We start from the raw sequence: 21,980 nt of genomic DNA on the forward strand, positions 1-21,980 counted from the left end.
GGATCATAGCCTGAATGCCCAGGACTGTCTTCTCCTGAGGACAGGCACAAAACTGAACCATGTTCTGAATTGCTCTGACGAAGGGGAGCGCCTGAGAATGAGTCAGGTGTGACTATGGCATGTTGAGAGTGAACCCCAAAGATGACAGGAGGTTGACAGTAGGCTGGAGTAGGCAGAGGACTGCCAGTGGCGAGCCCGTCTTCAACAGCCAGTTGCAGAGCTAGGAAAAGCCTAGGACCCAAGACCTTGGAAGGTGTGCTGCCACCACCGCCATCACTCGTGAACACCAGGTGGGGGCACTGGTGAGACCAAAGGGGAGCACAGTGAACTCCAAATGCTCCTGTCGCACCATGAAACAGCAGGAAACGCTGATCGTCTGGCAGGGCGGGTATATGGAAATAGTTGTCCTGAAGGTCCAAAGCCTATGTTTCCAGGGTCGAATGCAGACAGGACCGGGGCCTGTATAAGCCTTCTGAATTTGTCATGGCGGAGGAAGAAGTTGAGGAAGCAGGTCTAGAACTGAAAAAAAGACCTAAGTCTTCTTGAGTACCAGAAAGAGCTACCACGTCCAACTTCTGGCGGATGCCCCCTCTTAATAGCCCCCTTGGCCAAAAAAGCTTGTACTTTATTGCCGTAAAAGGGACAGTTGGTCCCCATCAGTTGTTGCTGGGATGGTGGAAGGTGCGGCAGAGAAGAGAGGGAGGGTAAGGCATATCCTTGGTGACCCATCTGTCTGAAGTTTAGCTTGCCAACCCAGTATGAATCATTGGATTAGTTTGGTTGCACGCCAGGTGGCTGTGCTCTTCTATTGGCAAGCTGAAGGAGTTTTTTTCAGGTGGGGCGGCTGGAGGGTAAAATGGACTGGGCAGGCTGCTGACCTCGACCACGGGGATAGTGAGCACCACGATCTTGACTGCAAAAGTGTTGGGTTCTTTGCTGAGTTGTGAAAGGAGTGGAATGGTTGGTGATGCAAGCGAATACGCCCAAAGGGCATGCATTGGGCCTGTTGTCTTTAAATTGCTCAAAAGGGGAATCAGCCTTGTCCCCAAACAGTCTCATCAAAGGGGAAGTCCATAAGGGACATCGCCTGAGAAGCCAGTTGATCACAGTCAAGAAAGGCAGCGAATGGAAACAGTGTTACCAGTGCCTAGCCCAGTGGAATCAGTAGTGTCTAAGCCACAATGAATTGAGAACTTGCTCGCATCAGGACTATCTTGACGTGGGCAAGGGCAGGTCAGAGATCTTCAGGGACACCAGGTAGGACTTGAGCCACCGAATCCAAAAGGGGGCTGGGTTAGTATCACAGGAGGCTTCTGCCATTTACTAAATGGAGAGCCAGTCTGGTGGAAAAGAAAACATGCTTACCAAATGTCTCTACCTATATGGACTTCCTATCAGGAGTAGTCGGAAAAGTGTTGGTGCTAGATCTGCTCATGGATGCCTGAACCACTAAACTTTTGGGGGAGGGGTGCTGAGAGAGGAACGCAAGGTCCAATGGGGCAGGGCGATGGTGTCTTGCTATTTGTTTGTTAACTGGGGGGTCTGAGCAAGGTTTGACCTAGGCCCCCAACAAATTATCTATTAATACCTCACTGAATGGCAGAATGGGCTCAGAAGGTGTTTGACCCGGCTGAATGACTTCTGCCCAGCATATTAGATTTTAACACCAAAGTGGGGAGCTGGCAGTCAAGGACCTCGGCTGCTCTACGCATTTCTATGGTTTAGAAAGCAGATTCTTTGGTGGCAATGCCATGGGAGTGAGAAAAGACCCGTTTCAGGGGAGGTACTGAGGCAAATGGCTGCCTACAGGTCATCGCACCAATTGTCCCCATGAGCAAACTCATCACCCGCTTCATCACCTGTACCGAAAAGGGAGTGTATGGTGTGTGTTCACCCTTGTGAAGGGAGCAGATCAAATATGGGAAGCCACACCTCAACAGTGGTCAGGCGCGGCCTCAGTTGAGGTCGGACCGGCGTTGAACTTGGAGTTAGAGAATACTATAGGTATCTCCACACCCAGAATTGATTAATTTGCAGGAGCCGACCTGGACCGCGGTGCCAAAGACAGGGTCAGAATTGGAGCCTGTGGCATTGTGATTGGCTCGGAGGTCCCAACTGGTGCCAAGGGCAAACCCACTAGCGGGACCCCAGATGGAAGGCATCTCAACTCCTTGGACCCGCAGGCCTGCCAGGGGAGTTAACAAGGATGTGAACAGTCTGATGATGACCTTGTGGAACCCTTTGATCTGTTTTGGAGTGGCATATGGTCCTGAAAACTCGGGTTGTGCCAAAACCAGTTGCGGGATTGGCTCTGAAGTTGACTGCCTCTGAGAGCGAGATCTAGAGCCATGGTGCCGCCCCTTCTTGGGTGAATGCGAGTGGCGAGATTTTTTATATTTCTTCTTTGACTTACCCGATGATTTAGATCTTGGCAAATATCGGCCTCTGGATTGACTCAGTCGACTCCTTGACAACAGGGCCGGGACCAAACTTCTAGCTTGGACCCGTCTCATCACGGAGTCTTTTTTTGTTCTTTTTGCAGTCCGAAATGGCCTTCGGGATCATCAACAAGCAGTTCTTAGAGTCCTGATACGACTTTAAGCACCAAAGGCACACCTAATGGGGATCTGTCTCAGACATTTGTTTGAGATAGTCTTTACAGGGCTTAACACCTGTCATTTTGTGGGAGTGACTATAAAATACTGTAAAACTGTACAATATTTCTGAGGTAAGTGTCTCTGAGAGACGAGAGAAAGCTCCAGATTTGTGTCTGGTGGTGCGGAAAGAAAAGAACTGACGTGAACACATGAGTGGTGCTCCTGTAGTCCCGCATGTCGTTTCCAGAGTGGAACAGCCTCAGTGTGGAGCCACACTGCACCACCTACTGGCATGCAGAGATACTACTGAAAAGGTTCTGGATCCAGTCTTGCGGCTGAGAAAATATTCAAAGGATGAGGAACCTGTGGCTAGAAGTCTTTACAACGATTAGATGTTTTTCTTTAAAAGATTATTTCTAACGCCTTGTTCACTTTAAGATTAAAGTTTCTACTGATAATACATTTTGGTCTTGTAATGTGGATGAAAGTGATGTATTACACATTTTCTGAATGTCCAAATGTTATTTCTTTCTCGAAACTGGTTTGGGAATAAATTGCATCTATATGTTAACTTACATTAACATTTGTTAAGATGTTTATTTTCCTCAGAAGTTCTTGCGAAATATGGTCAAATAGTTCCTTTGATAGCAAGTTTGTGGTACTTCTCATTACTATAGTTTTGCAGGTGATTACTTCCAGCTGGAAAGATGCTGAAAACACACCTGTTACTTACGGTTTGTTAGCTACTTTTCTGGTAGGGACTATCTAACCACAGATTCCTCACCTTGTGAATTTCCACAGGTGCCAGACTGGACCTGGAAATTTTACAGCAATTCACTTACACGTCAGTAGGTGACATCATGCAGTTCTGATTCTGCACCATCCTACCATGGATGGGACACTGGGGCCCTTATACATGTGCCATCTCTGTGCGCAGACCTCAGTTCCCTTCTTTCTGTGACATCTGCAGTCTAATGAGAGACTTTTCTCCTCAAGAAAACCTTTTTTTCCTTTCAAAAACTATTTCAGTGTGCAGATACGGGCCCAAAGAAATACAGGTTTCAAACTGTGTCTGGACTGTAACCGTCAGATGTCTGCTATCGACACCCACTATGTCTGCTTCTCGTGCCTCTAAACAACAAACAACATGAATTTGTGCTCTTGTTCCACAAGGATGAATAGCAAAGTCATCTTCGATCGCCAGACCAAACTTGGCATCACTGAAGTCCGTAAGATGTCACAGTAGTGGTTCCCATTAAAGTTAAGGGCACAGACATGCTCTAACTCCCGCAACTATTTTGAGACCAATCCAAATCGAGATCGCAAAGTACATGCAAGTAACAAGACTCACACAAAAAAAGATAAGAAGAAATCCAAACATGGCGCCCAGACGTCTCGCTACTCGCACTGTTTAGAGTTGTGTGATGCCCCACGTACCTCCAGCTGCAGAGCAGCTCAATAGGGCAAATTACTGCTGGGCTTCCTCTTGACCTCCTACCTCAGCGGACAGTCACAGTGGACGAATTACGACAACTGAAAGATGCCACACACAAAATCTTCATATGAGGGAATTGCTAGTTTCTGGATTCAGTTTGGTGCTTGGGAAAATTTATAAGGTGAGGAATGTGTGGTTAGAAGTCTCTACCAGAAATATATTTTACTGAGCGTGGGATATGATTTGTGATCATCATAGAGTGGACATTGCAAACCTATCTTCCATGCATATGAAGATTGAAGGGGATTGCTTTTTGAGGCCCTTATTCATATTCCTACTGAAATATGTTGAGAAAAACAATTTCGTTTCCCCCAACTTTCAACCTCCTTGAGATATTTTTATCTTTCATTTTTATGAATTTTCTAAACCAAAATTGTAATACATGTAATCTGATAATGTTCTTCTCCTTTGGAATAGTTACTATTCAATGTTATTTGAACTAACATGCTTTTCTCCGGATATCATTGACCTTCCTTTTGTTTTGTTTTTATGCTTTCCTCCCTTTCTGCACTTTATGTTTTGGTGTTAGTAATCTTTTCTTCTTTTTTTATCCTTCCCTTTACTTCTTTCTTTTAGGAAAAAGGAGTACAAACAATTTTAAAAATGCTTATTCTATCATTTATGGAAATTAATACTAGTTGTTTACAGAAAATACCATAAAATGGGTAGTTTTACTTATTATGTTACATTATTTAGATTTTAAATGCATCTCTTTCCAGCTTATTTTACTTGTCTGCTTTTGTCGAACGATGTGTAATTGCAATTTTCTTTGTATTCTTGTATTTTCATGTAATTAATAAGGCCTTCTTTAAACTAAGAAAAGAAGACAGACACAAATCCATCTAAATAGGAGCAAAGGGCTGACACAAAGCCCACTATATATATTATAATGTATGCGAGGAAATATGTCTTCAACAACGAAGAGCTAAAGCTGTCTGGAGGCGAGACCTCAAAAGAGACACACAAAAAGACGCACACAGATAGACCCAGACACCTACACTCAAGTTCGCAATAAAACAGACATACACAGATAGACCCAATGGGTGAGGTGGGCCTAACCCATCTCACACACACACACACACACTCTGACGCAGATACTCCGCTACAGAAATAACCCCATTATACCCACTCATGCACAGACATTCAAGGGTATATCTAAAGTTGCATACAAAGATATACAAAATAAACCCAGACACATACGGGCACACATTTAGTGACCTTAACACGAGCACCCACGTGAGAAGATTCACACATAAAATCACATATACACGCACACAGGCTTTCTCTCTCTCTCGCACATTCACTCATAAATAACCTTACTGCCACGCACCTGCCACACCGTATTCTACTTTGTTTTCCTCCTTTTTTTGTTTTAATTAATCGTGCAACTGCAGTAAGCTTCTTCTTGAAGGTGTCACACAAATAATGTATGACTTCTTCGCCACCAGCCTTTCCCCAAAAAGGGAAACAGAAACATTTTTCACCGGCCTCAAGCTTGAAAGTTACACGAGCTTCACTCAATTAAAATAATGGATTCTGCCGCGTTGGAAGCAGCTCGCAGTAACCTCTGAAGAAACATTCCCACAGATCACCGTGATGGATCAGATAGCAGCGGACAGACAGACTGACAGGTAGATAGATTAGATGAGATGCCGGTCACAGAGCCAAGAAGACACCAGGCTGAGAAGACAGTGATTGTGCTAGCGACACCAGGTTTAATGCAATGACTCTAGAAGTCTGGAAACTGCAAACTCTGCTCCCGCCCTCTCAGCACGCCGCTTTCTCGGTACTTCTCTAGTTTCTGTCGCACCTCGGCCTCCGTAGACGCATCGAAAACCAATTAAAAGTGCGGATGCCCGCGCGCTCACCTCTGAAGACCCCGGCGAGGCAGTGGAGAGTGTTATCGGCCCCTCGCTTGTAATTACACTGTTCGACATCCCCGCTTCCACGGCCCCTCTGTAGAGTGTCGCCATCCATCCCACACCATCTCTTTATCGCGCGCACAGGCCGATCGTTCAGATTTCGGCCCGCGTTGGGCGTCACTTTGAAGAATATCGCTGCACTATCTGCGCTAATAAATGGTGTTAACTTTTCACCTCGGAGGTGTCTTGCTTCAGCGTATCGACCGGCATCATCAGCTGCTCTTAACGCAGACACTAAATTAAAGCCCGCGGTCCCCCGATTTTGGGGCTTGCGTGGCTTGAAGCCCGGCTGAACGATGAAGAACCGGAGAAACAAAGAAATGAGCCTTAAAAACTTAAAATACAGGGAGAAAAGATAAACAGAAACTTGGGTAAGAGCAGCACGGACACCTTTACGACCATAATTTCTTCAGGAATCAATGTGCTGGGCAAACAAGCTGAAGAAATAAAACATTCACCCCCAGTCAAGAGATTTGGGTGAATTCCATCATTCTTTTGCTCAGGATGCCACCCCAGTTTGGACCCAGCCATATGCAAAATAAGTTGACCCTGCTCCTCATGGGAACAGTCCAGCCCGAACTGCCTAGCCAGGTCTTCACTGGACTGGAAATAAGCTTCCTGGGACCGGTTTCGTGGTAACAAACACCCCATATCAGCCGGGCTAGCTTGAATCCAATGGCGCAGTGAGCAAGGGACCACGTCTGGGCATACCCATCCCACTTAAGGCGAAAAATGCTGCACAAACAAATGATGGACGGAATGCTGAACAAATCAAACATTCAGGGCATGAATGTTTGACAATGTTTAGAATTTCGTCCATCATCTTTTTGTATTGCTATAGTCGCCTTAAGTGCGAAGGGTATGCCCATACGTGGGTCCCTTGCTCACTATACCATTGGATTCAAGTTAGCCTGGCGGCTGAGGGGTGATAACCTAAAACAGGTTCCAGGATGCCTGTTTCCGGTCCAGGGAGGACCTGACCTGGCAGTTTGTGCTGGATTGTTCCCATGGGGAGCAGGGTCAAGACTGATGGGCATATGGCTGGGTCCAAACTGGAATAGCATAGTGAGCAAAAAACAATGGATTTAGTCCCAGATCTTTATGCTGGGGGTGAATGTTGAAAATGTTCAGCATTCCATACATCATCTTTTTGTGTTGCTACATTCAGGAGAGAAAGGCCAGGCTCATATAGTACAAAGACCTTTTTAAACTTGAAAAGATTCAAAAAATGTAAGACCTGCTGTGCAGCTATGAGGTCTGGGGTTAGTGACAGTGGCATTTCTGGAGCCTTACTACTCGAGAAGGTACCTTCCCTCTGATTGGACTGCAGCACCATTGGTCTACAGATGCATATACTCTATAGAGCTAAATCAATAAATATGTACCCTCATGTTTGCTGCTATCAGGGCCTAATGAGCTTGCAAACCTTTAAACTCTCTAGTCTAAAAAAACGAGAGCAACCCCTCACACCAATGGACAGGGTTATCCAAACCAAAAAATCTAAAATGTCTCCTCAGTTAATGTTCAAACCACAAGCAATCATTCACATGTAAATCCTAATGCATTTCATTAATATCCATAAGCACAACCCACGCCAAATACCACAGAATTTTAGAAAAATCAATATTGCTTTAATCCTGTTTCCCAGAAGGTATATTCTTCATGTTATAAATAACCCCAACATAACACATACTATAACAACACATATACATAATTAAAATGGAGATTTTCTAAGACAGTACATTAAGTCTATATAGAAAAACATATCTACTATTTGTGTGGCCAAGTGTCCATGAATTCATTCAATGGCATGTAGGGATCACTGTGGATCATGCCTCCAGGTTTCAGCAACACCTTTCGGTGGAAACAATTTAAATCAACCACTTTCTTCCAGACTATTATATATTTTTCTCCTGTACACAACACATTCATAACATACCAAACAGTAGTATAGCCACCAAAAGTTTTTCAAACACCTGCTGGTATGCTTAACCCTACTTGGAAAATCCCTTGGTACACATGTATCTCACACTAGCCAGTGCCAGCTATCCAGATCTCCCTGGCGTCCTTAGCTAAACAAGGAGTGTTAGCCTTCAGAAGACAACACAAATCCTCCAAGGACACCCTTTTATAAAGGAGATCACTATAGATAAACCCTCGAGTCGATGGGTCCTAGGTATTGGATGATGCTTCAACTCTGTGTGTCAAAGTGAGCTAGGTCTTGCTATACTATTGCTTATCCACACAAACCTTGCACCAGTGTCAAAATATTGCACCTTCAAATACCTTCCATTTGGAAACTTGCCCTAGGATGATGGTCCACCTCTTTGTGTCAAAGTCAGCTATGTTTTGGTATACAAATGCTCATCCACGCGTACATCGCACCGGTGCAAAATATTCTACCATAACAAATACCTTCTGTTTGGAAACTTGTGCATCCGTTCAGTTGTTCGTATTCTACCACAATAAGTATTAGGTATTTCTGACAATCTACAATGGGATGAGTAGCGCTATAAACAAATTAAATTTAAAAAGTGAGTGCTTTTTAAATCTTTGTAACTCAGACAGACAGACATATCTGACTTTCATACAGTGTATGCATTTCTCTAACATATAGGGGTTGAACAAAGTAAAAAATGTGCCTCCAAATTGCACTTTCTCTACTTGTGAAGTGATAACAAGTTGTACACCTTTGTTTCCCTCCATTGCATTAGCATGTAGGATTTAGGCTCCAAATAGTACCAAGTCAGTATGATATTCAAACAAAAGGAGCTCTGATGCCCCATTAGGTCAGACCTTTGTTCTGGGCCCAGCTGGAAGTGAAAATAAGAAATTATTGGCAACGCCAACATGAGATCAACAGGCTTTGTCAATATGTTTTCTCCATGTTGCACACCAGTCCGGCAGCTGTGCAACTTAGAGAAAAACATTGACAAAGCCAATAGCTCTGGTATAGGCGAGGCTTATAGGCTTTCCCAATGCTTGTTTTTAATGGTGGGGTTAGGGGCATTGCAGCCTGTGGGTTGCTGTCTACCCCTCCCTCTGCCTATTCTCCTCCGCTCCACGGAGACTTGGAAACAGGAGACGGAGAGGGGGAATCAGGGTGCTAAATGAGTTGCCTAATCTGCATTTATTGCTGGGAACAGGTCACTCAGAACCAGGGCCAGTTTGTAATGTTCAAGGCATGGAGAGCCATTGAGATAGAAGATATATGGAAACTGAGAGGATGCAGCATTATTGCAAGAGCTGCTGACTTGGGGAACCAGGTGCTAGTTTTGGCATTGGCTTAGCATCTTGTGATTCTGGGCAAATCACTACATGCGTCAGTGCCTAAGAAAACATGAATGCGACCTTCTGCAATGTAATTGGTGCTCATATAAAGAGCTGCAATACCTGCCAGTCAAGTTTTCACTAGAGAAGACTGCAAAAAAAAAAAAAAGTGACATGTTCTGTGAAACATGGCGAACAAATATTGATAAAGCCAATAGATCTCGGATAGGTCAGACCTATTGAATTTGCCAATGCTTGTCCTTAATGCTGAGGCTTGGAGAAGTGCAGCCTGTGGGCTTCTGTCTCCCCCTCCCTCTGCCCCTACTCCTCCGCTCTTTGGAGCATTGTGAATGGGAGACAGCAATGCAGAATCGGGGTTCGCTAAATTAGCTGCCTAATGAACAAGTTACTTACCTTCGGTAACGATATATCTGTAAGAAACGTTAGTTAGATTCCTTACCTTAGAATATCGTCAGGCTGGATCCGGAAAGATTTTATATCAGCAATACCCTTGCGCGTCGCTAGGTGTCGTCGGCGTCGTGATCGCCGGGATGACGTCGTCGGAGTACTTAGACACCGCCCTCGCGTGCTGACGTCAGTTCTTGTACATAGCTTTCCGCACCAGGAACGCATAGCCATGCAAGAGACCGACACTGGTGCCATGAATCTAGGGCCCTGAAAGGGATGTCCTTAACCCTAGATGTCAGTTCGCAGAACGGGGAGGATGGGTGGGGCGGTAAGGAGTCTAACTAACTAATTTTTCTTACAGATATAGCGTTACCGAAGGTAAGTAACTTGTTCATCTGAAAGAAACACGTTAGTTAGATTCCTTACCTTAGAAAAGATACCCCAGCAATACCAACCCCGGTGGTGGGTCTGCGAACCAAGATCACACCAGGAAGTCCTGGAGAACGGAACGGCCAAAGAAGCCGTCTCTCCGGACTTGGCTGTCTAGGCAATAATGCTTGGCAAACGTGTGCAGTGAGGCCCACGTTGCTGCCTGACAGATGTCCTGCAAAGGGACTCCCCGTCCCAGGGCAGTAGTAGCCGCTGTGGCCCGAGTGGAATGGGCCCTCAGCCCCACAGTAGGTTCCTTCTTAGCCAAGGAATAACAGGCCTTAATGCACAAGACGACTCACCGAGAGATGGTTCGCTTGTGCACCGCCCGCCCCTTCTTAGCGCCCACGTAGCCAACAAAGAGTTGGTCGTCCACCCAGAACTGTTTTGTGCGGTCCAGATAGAAGGACAGCGTCCATTTTGGGTCCAGACGGTCGAGCCTATCTTCCTCTTTCGAGGGATGCGGTGACAGAAAGAAGGTGGGCAGTGTAACAGACTGGCCGATGTGAAAAGCAGTTAGGGAGAAAGGAAGGACGAGTCCTGAGAACAACCTTGTCCGGATGGACAGAAAGGAAAGGAGGCTTAGAAGATAGAGCCTGGAGCTCACTCACCCTTCTAGCAGAGGTGATGGCAACCAGGAAAGCAGTCTTAAGAGTCAGAAGACGAAGGGGACAATTATGAAGTGGCTCAAAGGGAGTGCACATCAGATAGGTCAACACTAGGTTCAAATCCCACTGAGGCATTACGAAAGGGACAGGAGGAAAAATGTGAGTAATGCCCTTAAAGAATCGAGAAACAACAGGGGATTTGAAAAGAGAAGGCTGATCAAGAAGCCGTAAGAAAGCAGAAATAGCTGAAAGATATCCCTAAAGGGTGCCCAGAGCAGAGCCCTGCTGGGCCAGGGAAAGAGAAAAGAGGATAACCTCAGAAAGAGCGGCGGAAAGGGGATCCACAGCCTTTGCTGTGCATCATGCCACAAATTTGTTCCACCTGCAGGCATATACCGATTTAGTGGAGGGACGCCTGGCTGCCAGAATAACAGTACAGACTTCAGGAGGCAAGTCAAATGGCATCAACTGTCGCCGCTCAATCTCCACGCATGGAGGTGGAGGCTGGACAGGTTCGGGTGGAGGACCGTCCCCTGCTGCTGCGACAGAGGCCCTCCTGAAGAGGAAGTCGAATTGGGGGGTCGATCGATAGACTGAGTAGCTCGGGATACCAGTATCTTCGTGCCCAATCCGGAGCCACAAGGATGACTTGGGCCCAGTCACGCCTGATCTTCTTCAGCACTCTGGGCAGAAGTGGTATAGGCGGAAAGGCATACAACAGACCGCAACTCCACTCGCGACGAAAAGCGTCTCCGAGCGAGTGCCGCCTTGGAAATTCCAACCTGCAGAACTGATGACATTGCGCATTCTCTTCGGTGGCGAATAGATCTAACCAAGGCTCTCCCCACTGCCGAAAGAGTCCTTGCGCCACGTCCGAGTTCAGACGCCATTCGTGATCCATCATGTACCAGCGGCTGAGTTAGTCTGCTCTCGTGTTCAGAGAGCCCGCCAGGTGTTGAACTACCAGGGTGATGCCCTGATGTTCCAGCCATGTCCAGAGGCGCAGAGCCTACTGACAAAGGGTCCACGACCCCACCGCGCCCTGTTTGTTGCAATACCACATGGCGGTGGTGTTGTCCGTAAACACCTGCACTACACTCCCCCGAACAGAGGGGAGGAATACCTTCTGCGCAAGTCGGATGGCCCGCAGCTCCAATAGGTTGATATGGAGCCGGGACTCCGCCGGAGACCAGAGGCCTCTGATCTCCGCCTCTCCCATGAGGCCCCCCCATCCCAGGAGAGACGCATCCGTCACCACTACGTGCTCCGGTTGGGGTAGGGAGAGGGATCTGCCACTGACCCAATCGCGGTCCGTGAGCCACCACTGCAACTGTCTTGCAGTGCCCTCCGAGATCAAGACATGGTCGGACAGGTTGCCCCGATGCTGGGCCCACTGAGACTTCAGGTCCCACTGCAGAGCCCGCATCCGCCACCTGGCGTGATGTACCAGCAGGATGCAGGAGGCCATCAGACCCAGGAGCCGCAGCACCAACCTGACCGAAACCCGGGATAAAGGCCGAAAGATCGGAATCAGAGCCTGAATATCCCGAACCCGCTGTTCCGGAGGATAGACCCGGAACTGCTCAAAGTCCAGAACCGTTCAGATGAAAAGGAGCTTCTGGGAGGGACTCAGATGCGACTTTGGCACATTGATGGGAAACCCCAGCAAATGCAGGAGGTCGGCCGTAGTCTGGAGGTGGGAGACAACCAGTTGTCGAGATAGGGGAAGACTGGAACCCCTAATCTGCGTAGATGAGCTGCGACCACCGCCATCACTTTCGTAAAATCCCGAGGGGCACTGGTGAGGCCGAAGGGGAGCACGGTAAACAAAGTGCTCGTGGCCTACCGTGAACTGCAGGTAACGCCGGTGGGCCGGCAAGACGGGGATGTGGAAATAAGCGTCCTGCAAGTCCAACGCTACCATCCAGTCTCCAGGGTCTAGGGCAGCCAGAAACTGTGCTAAGGTGAGCATCTTGAACTTCTCCTTCCGGAGGAAGGCGTTGACGCTCCTGAGGTCCAAAATAGGGCGTAGGCACCCTTTACCCTTCTTGGGAACCAGAAAGTAGTGGGAATAACAACCCCGACCTACTTCTGGGCCAGGAACGCGCTCGATGGCCCCATTGGCCAAGAGGGCCGTAACTTCCTCCTGCAGAAGTTGCAAGTGATCCCCTGACATGCGGTGGCACTGCGGTGGCATGGCTGGAGGGGTCGTCTCGAAGGGGAGGGAGTAGCCCCTTCGAACGATTTGCAGCACCCACCTGTCCGATGTGATGGTACGCCAGTGGAGCAGGTGATGGCGAACCCTGCTTCCCACTGGCGTGGAATGGGCCTGAAAGCTCGGACTAGGAGGGCTTTGAGGCGGATGCTGCTGGGGCAGATGTGGGCGGACCGGCTCTCTGTCCCCCTGCTCCGCCTTGGCAGAAACCACGTCCGGGACAGCGTTGAGTCTGGTTCTGCGGCCTGTGGCTAGACAGGCGTGAGGGGGCGCCCCTTCCTTGGCCACGAAAGGGGCGAAAAGCAGAAGTTTGCGGGCGCGGGGCCGAGAGGCCCAAGCACTTGGCCGTAGCCCTGGAGTTCTTAAAGCGCTCCAGCGCACTATCCGCTTTGTCGCCAAAAAGGCGACGGCCATCGAAGGGTATGTCCATGAGGGTGTTCTGGACATCCCCGGAGAAATTCGTGGATCTCCACTGTGGTCGCAATTGCCCTGCCTAGCGCGTCGGTTGTGGCCAGCCCACATCATATCGAATACCGTGCCGCATCCCGCCCCTCGGCAAGAGCCTGGGCGAGCCATGTCCGGGCCTCCTCCGGACACTGGGGCAGCACGTCCGCCACCGTATCCCACAAGGAGTGGGTGTAACGGTCCAAAAGGCACGTGGTGTTGATAGACCGCAACCCCAAACTCAGGGAGGAGAACAGTTTCTTCCCAAACTGTTTCAACCTTTTGGATTCCCGATCCGGGGGAGCGGACGGGAATGCGGTCTGGGAGGTAGAGGCCTGGATAACCAGGCTCTCGGGCGTGGGGTGCACCAACAGAAAGCTGGGGTCGCCCGGTGCGGGGCGGTGGCGCCGGGCCACGTTCCGGTCCACAGGAGGGAATGTGGAGGGCTTGAACCAGGTGCCCATCAGAACTTCCGTTAGTACTTCTTTAAACTGCAGCAGAGGCTCCGAGGAGCTTACTGGCGGTTGAAGCACTTCAGTGAGGAGATTAGTCCTCACGGCCACAGCAGAGAGCTCCAGCCCGAGGGCTTCGGCCGCCTTGCACAGCACCACAGAATAGGTAGCACCCTCCTCCGTAGCCACGGAGGGAGGAGAGATGAAGCCAGTGTCAGGGGAGGTGTCAAGACCACTGGTATCCCCCAGCTCTTCTGTCCAGTCCTGAGATAACTGGCACTGCTGTGCCAGAGGGTCCTCAGACCCCTCCCAGTCGTCCCAGTCATCCGACTCCTGATAGACAGGTGGAATGGTCGGAGCCGGGCGGAAGATGAACCTGTCATCCATCGGCATCAGATACGGCGCCGAGTGGCGCCGCTCCGACACCGGGCCCGGGACTAAACCTGGGGATGACGTCGTCCGAAGATGGCGCCAGGGGCGGCACCGAAGGGGTCGACACCGGCGGAGGGGTTGTAAGGTCGACCGGCATCGACCGGCATCCAGGGCTGGATCCCACAGGGGCCTGCGGCGTCGGGACTGAAGTCGACGATGGGGCCGGAGCCGCCGGCTTGCTAGGCATCCCAGTCAAGCCTGCGGGGCCCGAAGGCGCGCCGGCAGGCGTCGACGGCGGAGCCAGACTCCTCATGGCCACGAGGAAGTCTCTGATCTCCGCCGCAGTCGCGTCAGACCCAGGGACCGGAGGGTATGGGGTCGGACGCGACTCCTGCGGCTCCACCCGAACCCTCAGCCGAGTCGCGCGACCGACGAGGGGAGTCGGAAGAGCGATGTCGCCTCTTCGACTTCTTGCTGCGCCTCGACTTACCGGAATGCGAGGACTTTGACCCCGACGAACGGTGATGACTGTGGCTCCGTGACCGGTCCCTCGACCTCCTCCTCGACCGGGACCTCGAGCAGCGCGGAGCCGACTGCCAGATCTCGAGAAGCTTGCGGGACCGCTCCCGCCAAGGCCCGGCAGTCGAGGCACGACTCGGCATCATGGTTGGCCCCAAGGCATTAGAGGCACCGGCGGTGATGGTCCGTGACTGACATCAGGCGGTGACAGGCGTCGCACGGTTTGAATCCAGGCATCCCTACCAGCACCAGAGTCGAGGTCGACTGGAAATAGGAACCAAAAGAGTTCAAAAAGTTTGGTCAACAAGTGACTAAAAGGGTATGCTCTTCCCGGATCGCCGCTTACTGGCGCGGAAAAAAGAAGAACTAACGTCAGCACACGAGGGCGGCGTCTAAGTACTCCGACAACGTCATCCCGGCGATCACGACGCCGACGACAGACGCAGAGCCGCAGACGACGCCTAGCGACGCGCAAGGGTATTGCTGACGAAAAATCTTTCCGGATCTTTACCATTTAATGAACATGTGAAGCGAGGAGTTCAATTCTTCGGGGTGTATGGAGGGGTGGACATCTTGACAAGGTGCACGTTTACACAAAGAAGATTATGTACACATTCCCCAAGAAAACTTCTGTTGTAAGAGGCATTATTAAAATGCAAAACATAAAAAGAGTGAGATTTGCAGTTATGGGGAGTAACACATTCATAAACGGCCCAAATGCACAGCGCATGACCTCATACATATTTTTACAGATGATAAAATAAATGATATTATCGGTAACAAGACAGGAGACAAAGGTGAGCAGCGGACTGTGAACAAAGATCAAATATTGATTCCACACGGTGATGCCAGGGCCTTTGCCTTCAGAGCCCCCTTCACGAGGCATTCGTACAACGGGTGATCTGGAGTCGGGGGGCTGGGTGCAGAGTGCTTCTTATAATTAAAAAAGTACAATTTGAGCCGAAAAGAAAATACAACATTTTTTGTCAGTGTGGCTATTTTACTGGAATTGTTTTTTCTACACTAAACAGAGTAATAAATGGAGTAATGTGAATTTGAACCAACAGGGAAAGTGTTATATAGCACACTGGAGAATTAAAATACATCAAGAGACTTAAAAACACACAAAAAAACAAAAACTAAATTTCTTGAGGCGCGTTCTATGGTATTAACTTGTGACCAGGAAGTAGCTTTCTTAGGCAGCGTTCTGAACATGCTCTGGATTCAGGTTAAACTGTCTGGGAACCAACTAACTCCTTTTTGACCCCATGAAACTTAATCTTTTGGTCAAAACAGCTACATTTATGCAACAACCAAAACGTGTAGCCCTTCCACAAGCTGATGAAAATGAGAAAATTAGAACAAGAGCTTGTGGAAGTTATCAGACATCCCACATGACTCCAAAATCATCTTTGGAGGCGACTATAACCTTCTAATGGATTCCATACTAGACCAATACTCGACATTTAATTGCAGACCCCCAAGGCACACAAACGAAAGCTCAACTTATGCACTACTCATGGTCTCTTAGACGTTTGGCGGATCCACAACCCTATGGGTAGTGATTTTACATTCTTCTCTCCACGCCACTCAAGCTTCTCCACATTGACTACCCACTAGTAGATGCAACTCTACAACCTGCCTCCTCCAATGCCACAATTCTACTTATTATCATATCAGACCATGCAGCAATATCGATATCTATTCTGAATCTTCCTACTAAAAAAGACACTGATTATGGCGTATGAATGCAGAAATTCTAGACAAAGATTCAGACATAAAAGAGTTACAGAGGCTAATCGAATCATACTTCGAAGAAAATGAGCATTCTGTCGCCCCCACAATACTTTTATGGGAAAGCATTTAAATGTGCCATAAGAGTGAAATTATGAAATGCATGTTCAAGAGGAAAAGAGACGAAAAAGAAATATCACAAAAATTAGCCATCGCAATAATGAGGAAAGGGGAGACATTTAAAAACTCCAAAGATGATCACCTTTAAAAGAAACAACAACAAAAAACAAATATAACCCTGTTAGAATTGGGGGTCTCTAGTTGGCAGAGGTAGGTACCTTTGACCAAATAGGGACCCTTGCTTCTAGTCAGGGTAAGGGGGATACACACTTTAGATAACCCCTGCTCACCCCCTTGGTAGCTTGGCAGGAGCAGACAGGTTTATCCCAAAGGCAATGGGTAAAGTATTTGTACCAACACTCACAGTAACACAGTGAAAACACCACAAATGGACACCACACCTGTTTAGAAAAATAAAATATCTTTATCTACACAAGACCAAAACGACAAAAAATCCAACATCTACATACTCAGTCGAATGTCTTTAAAAAGGTTGTTGCAAAAATAAGCTTGTAGATGGTAAATGCAACACTTTACTCTCAAAGTACCTTGGATGCGTAATGCAGAACAAACAAAAGGGTCGCAGGGAAGGGGATGAGTCGATTCTTCCTGCGCTCCGGTCACAATGCGACAAGATGGTGCCTCGATGCGTTGCGACGATCAGGTGCGATGCGACAAAATGGCATCTTTGATGCGACGCGACAACGTGGAGGTAATGCATGCACGCCCGATGGGCGTGCGGTGAAATCGGTGGTTTCCTGAGCTGAGACACGCTTCTCTGGTGTTGCGACAGCGATCAGCGGCGGCACGCTTCCTCAGCGATGCGACGGGCCCTGCGACACGCTTCTCCGGTGATGTGGCGGCGAACAGTGGCAGCGGCGACATGCTTCCTCGCGATGCGACAACGGCTGCTGCGGCGGCGACACGCTTCTCCCCGTTGCATCGCGCTTCCAGCTTCCAACAGCAAAGGCCTCACACACAGTTACAGGCACCTTCTGGCAGGTCAGAACTCCCAGCAAGGAAGTTCAGGGAAGCTGGGGGTGAAGTCCTTTTGTGCCTGGGACTTCAAAACAGGAGGCCAGCTCTTCTCAGGTCCTTGGAGACTTTTCTTCAGAGGGACACAGAACACAGCAAAGTCCTTCTTCAAGCAGGGGGACACAGCACACAGCAAAGTCCCTTGGTACTCTCCTCAGTAGAAACGGCAAATGGCAGGCCAACCCCAGACACACAGCAAGGGTAGTACTTCTCCTCAGTCTTTTCAGCTGTCCTCTTTGGCAACAGGTTCCTCTTGATCACGAAGTAGTCTAAAATTCAGGGGTTTCAGCTCTCATATTTATACCCCAAAAAGTCTTTGTTCTCTATGTGTGAGGGGTCCTGGACCCAGTCCAAACCAGTTCTGGGTGCACTCTGCCAGTGCACAACTTCTTCCTTTGTTAGTGTGGGCAAGGGTCAACAGACACACCGCAAGAGGTGGAGCCGGCATTGTGGAAGGCAGGCACAGCCCTATTCAGGCCCAGGTGCTATTCCTCCCAGCACTCCAAATGCAAATCGACCTATTCAACCTAGTGCTGACTCACCCAGACTCCTGGAGCCACCCCAGCCCCTGTCAATCTCAAACCAGACAGTCAATCCACAAACAGGCAGAGGCACACAGAAAGGTTGAACAAGAAAATAGCCACTTTCTGAAAGTGCTATTTTCAAACACAGAATTTAAAAACCATCTTTACTAAAAGATGTGTTATTAAATTCCGAGTTCAGGGATACCAAACTCCATTTTTCTATCTCACTCCTATGGGAAGATATGCAGGGTAACATGATACACAGCATTCCCCATTCTGTCCTATGGGCAAGATAAGCCTTTCAATAGTGAAAAACGAACTTGGCAGTATTTAACTATCAGGACATGTTACAGGCACTAGTAGGTGTCCTACCTTTCACATACACTGCACCCTGCCCAGGGGGTACCTTGAGCCTACCATAGGGGTGGCCTAGGTGTAATAAAAGGGAAGGGTAAGGCCTGGCAAGTGAGTACACTGGCCAGGTCAACATGGCAGTTAACAAACTGCTCACAGGCACTGCAGTGGCAGGCCTGAGACCTCTTTACAGCGCTACTCATGTGGGTGGCACAATCAGTGCTGCAATCCCACTAGTAGCATTTGAATTACCAGCCCTGGCACACTTAGTGCACTTTACTAGGGACCTACTGGTAAAACAAATATGCCAATCATGGATAACCAATCACAATAACAATTTACACAGGGAGCACTTGCACTTTGGCACTGATCAGCAGTGGCAAAGTGCCCAAAGCATCTAAGCCAGCAAAAACGAAATCCAGCACAGTGTCAAAAATACAGGAGGTAGAGGCAAAAAGTCAGGGGTAATTATGCCAAGGATGCCAGGTCTAACAAGCACCATAATCAGCAAACAAGCATAGTTATGGGTAGATGCCCAGAAATCCAAGACATTACTATGCATTAACAGAGGTGAGAGAGCTCTCGCTGCCACCCTCAAATTCAAGAAACTCAGTAACCAAATCCCACACATCAAAACCCCGGCTGGCTCACAGAAATATAGAAATATTAGAGGAGTTCAGAAAGTTCTATGGGGAACTTTACAGTCCTCAGCCAAACATCAATAAGGTTGACGGCCTAGCATACCTTCAGGGTCTTCAAATAAAATTAATCTCGAAGACATATAAAGTCCGCTTAAATAAACCTCTAGAAACTGAGGAAATTGTGAGTGTAATAAATTCCATCCGTTCTGGAAAAGCTCCAGGCCCAGAGGGCTTTCTCATTATATTTTGTAAAAAAAAAACTAAAAAGAGATATACTCTGGATAGGTTTACTGAACACAACAACAGCCTCTCTCCCTCATATCTGCAGTAAGTGACCAACACCTGAGCCATGTAACTACTTTTCCAATCCAGTCATTAGATTCACTGGGTTCCCCCTCTCTATCATCTCTCTTCCCTTTTCTACAGAAAAGATATCTATTGCGGTACACTTATGAGATATATATTATATACTTTGTTCAGTACAGAACTGATCTTTGGCTAAATGTGGAGTACCACATTTTTCAACCGGACCATGTTTTGTCCGTTTGCGCTAGAGTCTCACCTCATAAGATCATTATGTTATAATATAATAGTCTCGATGCTAAGAATACTGGTCTATGAACTCCCTTTCATGCCTCCAGACTAATAATGTATCTTCTGTCGTATTGTATCGCATGAAGTTTTACCAAGATTTGCCTTCATTGTTGGTTCTATAAAACGCAATAAAGATTTATGGATATAAATTTTTTAATAAGTTTTTTATTACACTGACCTATTTACTATTCAAACGGGTCTGTAGCCATGACTTGCTAATAAACTAATAAGAACATGGGAAAATTGCAAAATGATCTGGCGTCTATTCATCTCAATGTAATGTACTGCATGACAACTTTAATTCATGCCATAACCGGACACAGTTTCCAGTCATGACCTTTGTGTATCTGCCAGATGCGTAACAAAACCTCCGGGGTGCGGGGTGGCCTCGAGCTCCAGGGGGCCCCCTCAGCAAAAGTAAAAGATGGTGGGCTGGGAAAGATGGGCCCCATCCATGTAATTTGTAGTTGGCCCACTCAAGTTTCCTTACGCCACTGAACTACCTGCCTATTGCATTCTGGGTGTTGTAGCGTGGTCTTCCATCCAGTTAACTACACTCGCATATTTGGCATCAGTGAATTGTAGGTGAAAGGTCCAGGACTGGAAGCAGTGTCTGCAATGACGTAGAGTGAGGCCAGCCTACCAATCCACGCTGAGGCTGTGCTGAAGCTTTGAAGTAAAAGAGATCAGATGGTAGTTACCGTTGTTGAGCAGCACCTCTCGCGAAGGCACTGATGCTTGGGCATATGAACACACAACCATGAACCCAAAGCAGGGAGGAGAGCACTCAACATAGCTCTTATGCACAGAACAAGCACAAACGGGCACCTGCAAGACAGGTGGAAACGTGTGAATGCAAAACACACTTCAATTCGGAAACGTTGAACATGTGGCAATCCAAAGGGCGCGTGAACACACCTCACTGCAATAGCGGAAACAAATCGATTAAAATAGATGTTATCAGCTAACTTAGGAGACCGAATTTTATAAAAGTCCCACACACTGTCTAAATACAAAAAGCCCGGTGTTTTAGTAAAGTCTGTGTTCTGCCTATTTTGCTCCCAAGATTGGCAGACAAGAGAGGCAAGGGACCTGCGCAGTACTGCACAATCTGTTCAAAATGGAAGCCCGACAACCAGAGCTCTTTGTTCCACAACCACAACCTAGGCACCAGGCCACCACTTCTCCGTGAACGCATTCCAGTAAACAACGGGGCCGAAATGCCATGTGATCTTCGTAAAAGAGTCTGCCTTTCTGTGCAGCACTCTGCACTTCGTCAGACTCCTCGTTCAGCCAATGTGTGGTGTTCACGCTCTCGAAATATATAGCACATATACAGGTCTCACATTTACGAGAGTTGAAGCTATTGTCACTTACAATGGCAATAACTCAAACTCTTGTAAATGCGAGACATGTTTCGCTTCAAAGAAGTAGCCGCCATTGTCCGGGATTGCTTGAAAGTGAAAGCGCGGATTGCGTATGTCGTGCCTGCAGTAGGAGAAACGCATTAAACAAAATAGTACTTACAGAGTAAATAAGGCATTCCGTGTCACAACAGAAGTAAAAGGCCAGTCACGATGGGAGGTTACAAATGAAGACAAGGCTGTACCAAGGAGGGACTAACAAGCCTATTAACCAATCAGAAGCCAGCCTTTATGAAGGGCTATGACACAAGCCAATGAAAAATATGGGGAGAGTGGGTGGGGCATTAAGTACATACTCCAATACAGCATGCCTCGCAGAGCAGGTCATGTGCTGCCCAGACTCAACCTAAAAAACCCTCTCACTGCCGGCAGGAAGAGAGAAATGTGGAGCATTGCTAAATGTGGCCTGTGTAAACAATTCCACTGGGACAAATTGTGCATATTTCACTGGGGCAGCCGGGATCCTGCTCAATTTCCTGCACTGGTCCAGGTGAAATAAATTGATGGCTTCTGCTACTGGATTTCTAAGAAGTGGGAGTAAAGAAATAAGATCTGACACAGCAAAACTATGTCAAAGCCATCTTACTGATTTAACTTGTAAGAGATAAATATCAGTCAAAAATAAACAAACTATACAGAAAAGAATCTGGTGTATTAGAACTGGAAAACTAGGATGGCAACCAATATGTGGATCATGAAACCCGAAGACCCAACTATCAGGACTTGTTTTATTAGTGTTAGGTCTGAGTGTGTTTGTAGTCATTGTTTTAACCATTGCTATAAGACAATTTTGGAGTTTTGTCTTGGCACAGGAGAAATGGGT

The 21,980-nt window shown here is 47.8% G+C and overlaps 1 protein-coding gene across 5 annotated transcripts in view; it reads right to left on the bottom strand.

The window, feature by feature from the left end:
- Positions 1-21,980, bottom strand: part of ACACA (acetyl-CoA carboxylase alpha) — a 938,215-nt gene that overhangs the window by 227,976 nt on the left and 688,259 nt on the right. The gene's annotated exons all lie outside the window — the stretch shown is intronic.

This window comes from Triturus cristatus, chromosome 3_2, assembly GCF_964204655.1.
Source record: "Triturus cristatus chromosome 3_2, aTriCri1.1, whole genome shotgun sequence".
Lineage (NCBI taxonomy): Eukaryota > Metazoa > Chordata > Amphibia > Caudata > Salamandridae > Triturus > Triturus cristatus.